The sequence below is a fragment of the Schistocerca nitens genome, chromosome 2 (assembly GCF_023898315.1).
Source record: "Schistocerca nitens isolate TAMUIC-IGC-003100 chromosome 2, iqSchNite1.1, whole genome shotgun sequence".
Taxonomy (NCBI): Eukaryota; Metazoa; Arthropoda; class Insecta; order Orthoptera; family Acrididae; genus Schistocerca; species Schistocerca nitens.
This window is the reverse complement of record NC_064615.1, coordinates 1,160,282,935-1,160,293,789: the sequence shown is the minus strand read 5'-3', so window position 1 is coordinate 1,160,293,789 and position 10,855 is coordinate 1,160,282,935.

Here is a 10,855-nt window from a genome sequence, read left to right as displayed (position 1 = left end):
TTTTCCACTTTGAGTCCTTGTTCGTTTGATTTTGATTATTGTTATGCGTTAACTTCGATTTAATTTCTATCATTTCTTCATCTTCCATGTTCTTCCATGTTACTGCATTGGTTACTTCTATTTCTCATTTTGTGAATTTCGTTTTACTTATAATCGTCGCTTTCGTTTATATCATCTTAGTGCAATAATAATTAATGTTTTAAACATTTTTATGACGTCTGACATTCAAAAATTGTACATCTTGTAACGAAAATCACGTTCTCGACACCAATGCACAATCAGTATAAATTGATTATTTCGTCTTCTGTTTTTTAACCGACACATCGGTATTTTAAAATGTTTAAACACTATGGTGGGTAAATAAAAATAATTAAATTTACGGGCTCAGATATTCCAATTGGAATAAAAATGAACTATTGAAGATGTTAATACGTTGATTAAAATTACGTGACAGAGGAAAAAAATATAAAAAATTGCATGTAAATCAAATAATTTAACGAAAAAAGCACAAAGCACCTCACAAGATATGAACCCACAACTTCATCCATAGGAAGTCAGAATGTTAACCATTAGGCTAAAAACCAGACTCTAACTCATCATTGTGTGTAAAGCTATAAAGTATCAAACGAAATTTCGAAACTTTTTCGTCTATTACTCCTAAACGAGGGCCTACCATGCTAAATGGCACTGGACTTCAGGCTATATCACCGTACAGGTCATTTCAAACAGTCTATCACGCCACTGGGGTACTGTCTTTGTAAGTGGTGGATCTACCTGGAGTTCACCTTGTTAGGTTTTTGCTATTTCGAGTCTTTGTATGTTAATATTCAATTTCCAGTATACTGATGCACTGATGAGGCAAATCACAATGACCACTGTCCACCACGGACTGAATGCCGCCTGGTGGCTTTACGAGCAAGTGACGCGCTAAGAAAAATATACAACTGGAGTAGAGAAAGAGAGGGAATCATTTTACCGACAATACGGGCCACAGATGGGAAATCCACTGAGATCTACGAATTCAGTCGACTGTTGTGGCCAGGTGGCTGGGAACGAGCATCTCGGAGTCGGCGAAAGTGACGACTGTCCGCGTGTTACTGCCGTCTGCATCCAGGGAAAGAGACTGAGGGGACCTATCTGTGAAAGGGCTGCACTTTTAACGCTCCTTTCTCCCTCACAGTAGTTCGGATTTATAAAGCAGAAGCAGCTTAAAATTTGTACTTGCAATTAACGTTATTATCCCCATCAGTTCTGAGAAAATCAGTTAGCTATCGTATTGTGATGTTGACTAAAATATTTATAAAAGGCAAAAAAAAAAAAAAAAAAAAAACTGAACACTGTTTAACAGAGCAAACGTTTTCTTTCGTATCTCTGACAGCACAGCTTAAACATCAGTCAAGCTACAGAAAACGTTACAAATATTATTTTACTACAGGAAATATATTTAAAAATGTAGATTAATAATCAGTCGGCCGTTTTAGAACTTCGAAGCTGTTGCTCACTTTTTTCTTTATCCTCCATATTCTTTCCCTTCATTCTTTGGATTACGCTAGCCTCCTGGGTAACACCTCCTGATACTCTCTTCGCTTCAGTTACTTGCAAATGATCTGTAACGGTTTGATCTTAAACTGTATTCTTTCCAGTCTGGATACCTAACGCTTTCAGAACATAAATCCTACAAACTGCACTATCATTGAAAGCTATTACTCCATCCATTACAATTATCTTCGACATTGTCAGCCTGACTAATACTGTTTTCGGTATTCGCTCCCCTCGGCAGCTGTTGATACTTCCGCTGGAATTCAATGAGAGACCATGGGAATATCTTCTAAGAAGGTTTGTATTTGTCTGATCCCTTTATTTAATTCTCCATAACACGATGGAATACTTGTGAGGGAATTATATGCATGTACACCCTGTTTCTGTAAGTGACAACTGATCATAAATAATGTTCAGCTTATTATTCGAGGTTGCTTTGAACTGATTGCCTCGAAACCTCTGTTTAGTGCTAAATTTTTTCAGTCTCGGTATTTCTAGCACAGGAAACCGTACACTGAAATAGAACAACACGGTGATAACTACAAAGTTCACGTGTTTGAAATTCCGATAGGAAGAACTAAACAAATGTATTTAGGTACATCTAGAAGGCTGTGGCTTAGCTGCAAGTAAAGATCTATACTTATGTTCCGATAGTCAGAGCCTTCTAGAATACGTCTGTGTTTAACATCCGTGTCTAAAAGCCAGAAGAAGGAAAAGAAGGCTACATCACATATTCTAAGGGACTCTAAAATTACAAATGAGTGTACCACCTGTGCAGCATTACGTTCAAATTATGTTTACAAGTAAATGGTAAATCAAAATGTCGATAAATTACACATTTTTTGAATATAGCAAGATGTGCTCTTTTCTACAGACCAAGATTTTTTTTTTTGTTCATTTTTCACGAGCAGGTCCGCTTGACACAAGTTGTAACCAAGAGTAGGCATAATCACAGAATGTAGAGTACAGGGGCTTTCCTGCTCTGCAGAGCAGTATAGGAGGATGTCTGCAGGAAATCTCAAGACACTAGAGTGTTGGTGCAGGCGCTTTTCGGCCCGTAGCTTTCAGCACACAGTATTGGACCTCTGCAGCAGACGACCCTTACATATTCCCATGTTGATCCAACAACATCATCAATTCAAAATGGAATGGGCATAGGAGCATTGAGATTGTCCTCACATTCAGTGGAATCGTGTCACTTCATTGGATGAATCACGTTTATTGTTTTTATTGCTACACTCGGTCCATGTTCATGCCTGGATACACCGCTATCCAGGTCAATGTATGCTAAAAACATGCACTGCCCCAGGGACGTAGTCCCCTGGGTCAGTATTATCCTCCGAGGGGACATTCATCTGAGATGTCACGAAATTTATGGTTGTAATCAAAAGCACCAAGGCAGCTGTGGACTACCTGGATACCTTGTCTTTCTGATAGCGACGGCACCTTTCAGCAGGATATCTGTCCGTGTCACAAGCCGATATTTTTGTTACAGTTTTGTTACAGTTTCTTTCCCTACTGCCGTGCGGGATTAGCCGAGCGGTCTGGGGCGCTGCAGTCACGGACTGTGTGGCTGGTCCTGGCGGAGGTTCGAGACTCACTCGGGCATGGGAATGTGTGTTTGTCCTTAGGATAATTTAGGTTAAGTAGTGTGTAAGCTTAGGGACTGATGACCTTAGCAGTTAAGTCCCATAAGATTTCACACACATTTCAACATTTTTGAGCACCTACTCACATTGACCTATTGGCCAACAAATTTGGGTGCTGGGATACGGATGACAAACATATGGGTGTTATCAGGCGTGAACTCCATACATTCAAACATCGAGCATAATGTATGGCAATTTTGTGACCTGTGCATGGACATCTGCTACCACATACCCTTGGAGGGGTGTCGAGTCGGTGCCATCAGAGCAGCGGCTGTACTACGTTCCAGTGTGGGCGAACACACTGTTAAGACAGTGCCCGTAATGTTTTGTTTTCCATTGTATATAATGAAGCGTATTTTATTATTGTCAAGGACTGAGCATTGGCACCCATTTCACTCTTCCAAGTCTCATCTTTCAGCAAGTTCTGGGACTGGATTTTGAAGCCCATTTTGCATCATTTTGTTTGTTCATAACAGATATTCACGAACACAGCATTTTTTTCGCACAGAGATTTCAAGTGTAATGGCTCTCACAGATTACTTTAATGCTTTGCAAACTTCAGATGTATGACTTCGGTTGACGCTACCTGGAGGTAAAAATTGAGTTCGTTCAAATTCCCTTATCAAACCACGTTACTGAGGTTCTGATGATGGTACTGCCTCTATTGTATGTTGTGATATTTTGAGTGCTTTGTAACATTGTATAGGCATATTTATTTGTTTTCAGTCGTTGGAATTGTTTTTCACAGATTGTAGCTTCCATAACATTACATTCACCATCAGCGTCATAAGAAAGACTAATAAAATGTGGCATACAAAGAAATATTCTACGGAAGTCCATCCACATTATCATACCAAAAAAAATGACTGATTGGTCTATTCGTAATGCCAACATCTGAGACGTAGCAGTAGGCACAAAACAAAGCAATCCACAGCCTTCTAGGCTGTGTAGTTCCCAAGATATGACTGCTCAGCTGTGGCAGTGTATGCATAGCCGCCAAATTTGACAGTCACACGTCAATATTCAGAATATTATTTTAAGATCTCACAATTGTCTGATTTTAACATATTATATACCAAAATGTTTAAAAAAGTCCCAAGTACATTATGAAGTAGAACACAGAAAACGTCAAATTTCAAAAAGTTTCACATACAATGTCCCATTTGAAGAAAACACATTCGTTACTTTGTTGCACACAAAAGAAAACTGTTAATTAAAATATAACAATATCATATACACCACAGTGTAACAACATATGATGTTTACTGCTGCCACACACCCCTAAAATTTCATTGATTTCTCTCTTAGTTAAAATTATCCTCATCATTTCTAGCAGGGAGTTCCTCCATCAACGACTTCAACTGGTAACGCCATGTCGACCCAAAAGCGAGTAGTCTCACCTGAAATCATACTTTGCGTTTCCCTGTGACCTCAGTTGAAACAGAGAAAACATTATCATTCTGGCCAGCGCTGTCCTCTTCAACACGACCATACATCTTGTGGTAAGACATTGGAACTCTTTAGAGATTAGCTTTACACCGAACAGAATGATTTGGTGGAGCTCTGAGAATGTAGGAAGCTTGCAAAAACTGATTTCCTGACCCTACACTCTCAAGAAACCGAGCAGGAGTTTTAAAGCCGGACAGAAAAAGTTTTTCATCATTAGTGTACCACGCTTTACTCTGTCTTGTGCTTCCTGAGACCAGTATGTAAAAAAGAAACATAAAAGTTTCTCATAAATATTCGCAATTGTACTCTAAGTCAGACATCTCCATTGCAGTTACCCACCAAGTAACCACACACAAATCAGTCTTACAATTAATTGCCAGGACGAGGTGATGGGCGTGGAAAAACAAACTACGCCAAGCAATCATGAGGATGAATGTCATTTAGAATCATTTCATATACATCAAAAAGATTTATGTGCTAATCAACACCAAATAATTCTTCACAACTGTACAAAACACACCCATATGCCTGCTTGAATGTTTGCTTCGCTTCTTCCTTAATCGGTGACATACTAGCCCCAGTCCTTCAGAACTTTTTCTGAACTGTAGTAATGCACCACGACTGGAAACTTGATCTTGAATTGGTGTTACCACTTCCTAGTCAGATACCCTCTCAAGTATTTAAGAAGCGTCATTTGTTCCTTTCATATTCCACCCTCAAATATTGAAAACCATTTTGTAGCTGTTTAGTTTCCTCAGTAACTACGAGATGAAATTGACCATTACCTTCCATAGAAGGTGGTAAGCTTAGACAGTGGAATCTGGAGTGAAGTCGGCGTTCTAAATAATCCGGTTTCATGCCAGGACTCTGGGGAGTCTAGTCCATTTCTGCAACGTTGTAGTCCTCAGACGATTGGTTCAAAGATGCTGCTTTGTAATAGGGTAGAATGTCATACCATAATGAACAATCATTGTCTGCAAAATGACCCTCTACTATATGTACTTCCCTGTACTGTAATATGGGTTCACATCTTTGAGCTTTCAGCGTTATGTTACTCGTAGTAACAGGACCACACCTAACTATAGAAAGCACACTCATACCGTACCACAATTTTCTTTGTACTCAGTTGACATCCAGTGACTACTTCACGTTCAAAGTTGCTGATTTCTCCTAACAAACTCGGTCTACAGCTACTATGTTTTCTGCTAACAATCCAGTACTCCCCAACTCGTTTTATACTGCCAGGTCAGCCTCTTGCGACATCTAATCATTAGTTACGCATTAGAGTGGACTGTACCGATACTACTGTATACTGTGATAATAGTTCGCTGTCTCACTAAACAGAAGTACCTGCCCTTGCTTCTAACGATGACTCACCATGAATAATGACACAGTCTTTGGTGACATGTATTTGTTTGATGATTCAAGCCTTTTCACGGCCTTCTAGCAATCCTACTTGTACTGATTGCGTGAGACTTTCATGCGATTGCCCTGACCTCTGTAAAACAACCTACTGGTTTAAAATGCTTTTCGTTTCTATAGGCTATACACCCATTTTCAGTGATGGATACATTTGCGGAATCCAGTTTCACAGCTTCTCTGAAGAACAGAACAGTCAGTGCTCGTAGTTTTGCCTTTATCTCGGTTCAAAACAGTCCCAGCTTTGTGGGCTGCTTACCACTATGAGTTGTTACAGTTATTTGCTCGGTCTCTTTACTTTACATGTTTGCAGTGACAACAGGTTTTTTGCTGGATTTCGTTATCCAGAACTATGGCACTCTGTGTCAGCAATCCACCTATCTACTACGCTAGTGGCGAGATGGTGGCCTCCAATTAATTTGAGTATAACAAGAAGATGTGACCAGTCGCATGACTGGCAGTCAAGATATTGGAAAAAACAGCAAATGTGACAACAGCACTGCATAGGAGAACTCTAGGCTTCGATCAAGAGATCAGACGAATGTATCGAGAACCCGTGTGCTGGACCCGTCAGTTAATGCTCTTTCGTCTGTCTTACAGAATCCTCAGCAGCTTCACTACGAACCAGACAGTGAATTCGATCTAAGCAAAGTAGAAGGCACCACCAGTTATCATTTGAGATGTTCAGCGACCGCAGCGAGGCACAAGGGGTATGACAAGGTCGACCTATACCACCAATGCCACAACAGGAGCAATATCTACGATTAACACCACATAGAAGGCCACGAATGTCTACAAGACAGCTTTTTGGAGAGCTTAAATTTGATGAGATGCACGTCCAGTACAGTTGTGTGTTACTCACCAGACGGCCCTCGACGTGCGTCCGTTTCTTGGTGTTTCAGAGGCTGGCTCGTACGAAGAGGCACGTAGTGAATGACTGCGAAAAGTGTGAATCTCGTTTCAGTTTGTAGTACAGTTCTTTTGTCAAGCACAAAACGCACGTATCGAGGCCACAGCATATGTCCAGACCATTCCCCACCACAACGGAAGAGTAATAAAATTAATCCTTCAATTCATATCTCAGATTCTAACTGAGAAAAAAAAAGAGAAAGATGCGAATAAACTGACGCTTAGCTGAGACGAGTCGATTAATTACTTCACAATTCATCAAACTTAAATACTGAACTGACACTACTAGATTAGTTTTCCCACGTCCACAGACATTATCGAGTTATTGTCTACATACAGTTCCATCAGTTGGAGACGCAGAACAAATTTAACATTTCACGATTAATTAATGTAGGAAACGCCCCAGATGGTGAAATCGGGCCTCTCGCCGTTATTTAGAGTCGCTGTTGAAGCCACGCCGTGACGGAGGCACACACAGTACTCCCGCGTTCTGAGAATTCTCTCCAGTTCAGGTCACCCAAGTTGAGAGCCGGAACTCGGCCACCCCTGACGGCCAGGACAGAAAAAACGTTTCCACCTCTCACACCTGTTCGGATGGCTACAAGGACGGAGCTGTAACGTAGCTCATTGACCGAGTCTGTAAGCAATCAGAGGTGCAGCTCCCCAGTCCATTCCGTTGCAGTCTGGCGCAACATCGCCAGCTTCAGTGTGCGGTACTTACCGTCCTTTGGTGGATAGTGCTTTCCATTACCATGGAAACGGCCTAATTTAACAATCCATGAACCACTTGTTATGTTTAGAGGTACTAACCTCATCGAAATTACAGTACTTGGTACTCTGCTACATCTACCATTGCGCCGAGAGGCACTGGTGCTGCAGACTGACATGTAGTGTGGAAAGCTGTTTGGACCGACCGTTGTTACTGTTATCGGGTGTCCCGTTGTTTGGTTTTTCTGGTATAGCGATATCCTTTATTTCATTTCAGTGCTCTCCCAGGGCTGTGGTCTGTATGCTGAAGATGGTTTTCTTGTGTTAATTTATATACTTTCAACTTTGGCAAGTCTACTGCTTGCCCAGTGGCTGAATTCCGTGTGTCATAACGTATAGTAACTTGTACAGAGTTTCCTTCCATTTATGTGCTCATTTTTGAGTATATATATCTCTAGATTATCTCGACTTTCAGTGTCTGTAGGTTCGCTAATTCCCTTTTCGTAAATCAGTTCCTTACTAGGCGATGAAACATCTGCTGTAAGAAATGAAGTCCAACGCCTGGAACAGATGATCGACTGGTTAGCGATCTGCTACAGAACAATGTTAGTCTGTGGTTCTTCACTAATCTGCTGCAGTTACATCCACCAACACCCGAAGGCTACAGACGTGGCGACTGTGTCAGGATCGACTAGACATCTCAGCCAACATATCTTAAGTTTGTAACGGTCGTGAGTTTCAAACGCTCAGTCCAGCTACAGTTATTGGCCGCTCTTTACTGAGTCATAGCTTTGACAGGAAAATGACTTAATTCCCGCTGTCCTTCAGTGTTTTAATTCAGTAACAAAGGAAATCAAGAAAACTTGGCGCTCTGTGCCGTCTCAAAACTATAATGATGGTACACAACCAATAGCAGCCGCTTCCGTTACAGACGTTGCTTAGGAAAGCTAACGAGCACAGTAAAGATACTCCCGCTGGCTGTGTGTAGTGATTTGGGATGTGAGCTGAAGTGCCCGCAGAATCCTTTGTAAAACTTACAGGTGGAAGAATTTCTCGTATCAGTACAGGCGTATCAAAGTCCACGCATGGCTTGCCACTGTTCTGGATCCACATGAAAGCTATTCGTTGGCACATGTGCACGATTCTCGACGATCTAGTGAGTTGGTCGTGGCGTTACACTTCCAGGTTCATCAACCACAAAGGTGGCCCCCAGTTTACATCTCGTCCCTGGATCGTCGAACTGCAGCAGTGAGGAGTCACTGTTCGCCGGACAAGCCTTTACCCTGCAGCCGCAGACACAGTTGAACGGCGTTCCCTCGAAGTGGGGAAACAGACACGGATACACTGTGTTCAGCTCAAAATACCAAATGGGTACAGTATATCGCATAGTTCGAAGAGATCATTTAATAGTTTGATCCACGATTGTACAAGTTATTCTGCTATTGAGGTTACGCTCCAGACACCAGTAATTATGCCTGTCAGTGCCGCAGTGCAGTTACCTCCTTCCCCAGAAGAGGTATTGCAAACAAAATGTCAAACACGCTAACAAGAACGAGGTGGAAGGAATCTCACCAGAAGGAGCAACATGATCAGACAGCCGAGCATCCTACGTTTAAGGAAGGCGATTTGATTCTAGTCAGAATCATCACCGATGTGATCTCGTAGAAAAGAAAGTAGTCAAGATCTATCATCTGTATGTGCTCCCTAAGGAGTCGTATAAATACTGGGCGACGACCGCTACGAAGTTGTCGACCCAGAAACTGGTGCCGTGAAAGGCATACAGAACATTGCAAATATCAGGCTGTTCATCATCTCTTCACGCCCATGGATTAATTTAAAACTCCACTTTAGCATTCTCGAGTGTCATTTTGTGATGATAAAGTAGTTCACTTGACTTTCATTTCCTTAGGGTTAAGGGGTGGGTGAGTTTATGACAGTTATCCTTTGCCCTGCATATTCCTGGGGTAATGTGCTCCTACTTATAAGTTGTGATTTGCGTAACTGTGTGCCTTAGGAAAAGGCTTGGGATTTACTGAAAGAGTGACAACCGGAAGTATAGAGCACATGTCTGGCAATGGGGATAGCAGACAAGGGTAGCAATAAAGTGGATTTAGATCTCCTTGGGGCATGTGGAAAAGGGAAAGCGATTGCCGTGCGTGACAGGCATGACATGAACAATCATGAACAACTCCCCTACTAATATTTACTGGACACATAAGGTTTGAGAATCTACCTGTAACGCCAAGTCATTCACAAGAGTGTCGAGAAGTTGGAATGAACCACCTCCGCCTCCCATACCCATAAAGATGCTAAAATCTAGAATGAAGGCATTTTTTGTTTTTTTTTTTTTTGTTTTTGTCATCAGTCTTCTGACTGCTTGATGCGGCCCTCCACGAATTCCTCTCCTGTGCCAACCTCTTCATCTCAGAGTAGCACTTGCAACCTACGGGCCACACAGCATGGTACTACACTACATTACAGTACTTTGTATTAAAACCAAGCTAGATTACTTGTTTGGACAGTTACCCCATGCGGCACTGAGATACAACTCAGGGTCCACAGGGGCTGTGCTGCTGTGCCACCAAAGGTGTGCAGATTTGTAGGTCTACATCTAAATCTACATACATACTCCGCAATCCACCATACGGTGCGTGGCGAAGGGTACCTCGTACCACAACTATCATCTTCTCTCCCTGTTCCACTCCCGAACAGAACGAGGGAAAAATGACTGCCTATATACCTCTGTACGAGCCCTAATCTCTCTTATCTTAGCTTTGTGGTCTTTCCGCGAAATGTAAGTTGGCGGCAGTAAAATTGTACTGCAGTCAACCTCAAATGCTGGTTCTCTAAATTTTTTCAGTAGCGATTCAGGAAAAGAACGCCTCCTTTCATCTAGAGACTCCCACCCGAGTTCCTGAAGCATTTCCGTAACACTCGCGTGATGGTCAAACCTACCAGTAACAAATCTAGCAGCCCGCCTCAGAATTGCTTCTATATCATCCCTCAATCCGACCTGATAGGGATCCCAAACGCTTGAGCAGTACTCAAGAATAGGTCGTATTAGTGTTTTATAAGCGGTCTCCTTTACAGATGAACCACATCTTTCCAAAATTGTACCAATGAACCGACGACGACTATCCGCCTTCCCCACAACTGCCATTACATGCTTTTCCCATTTCATA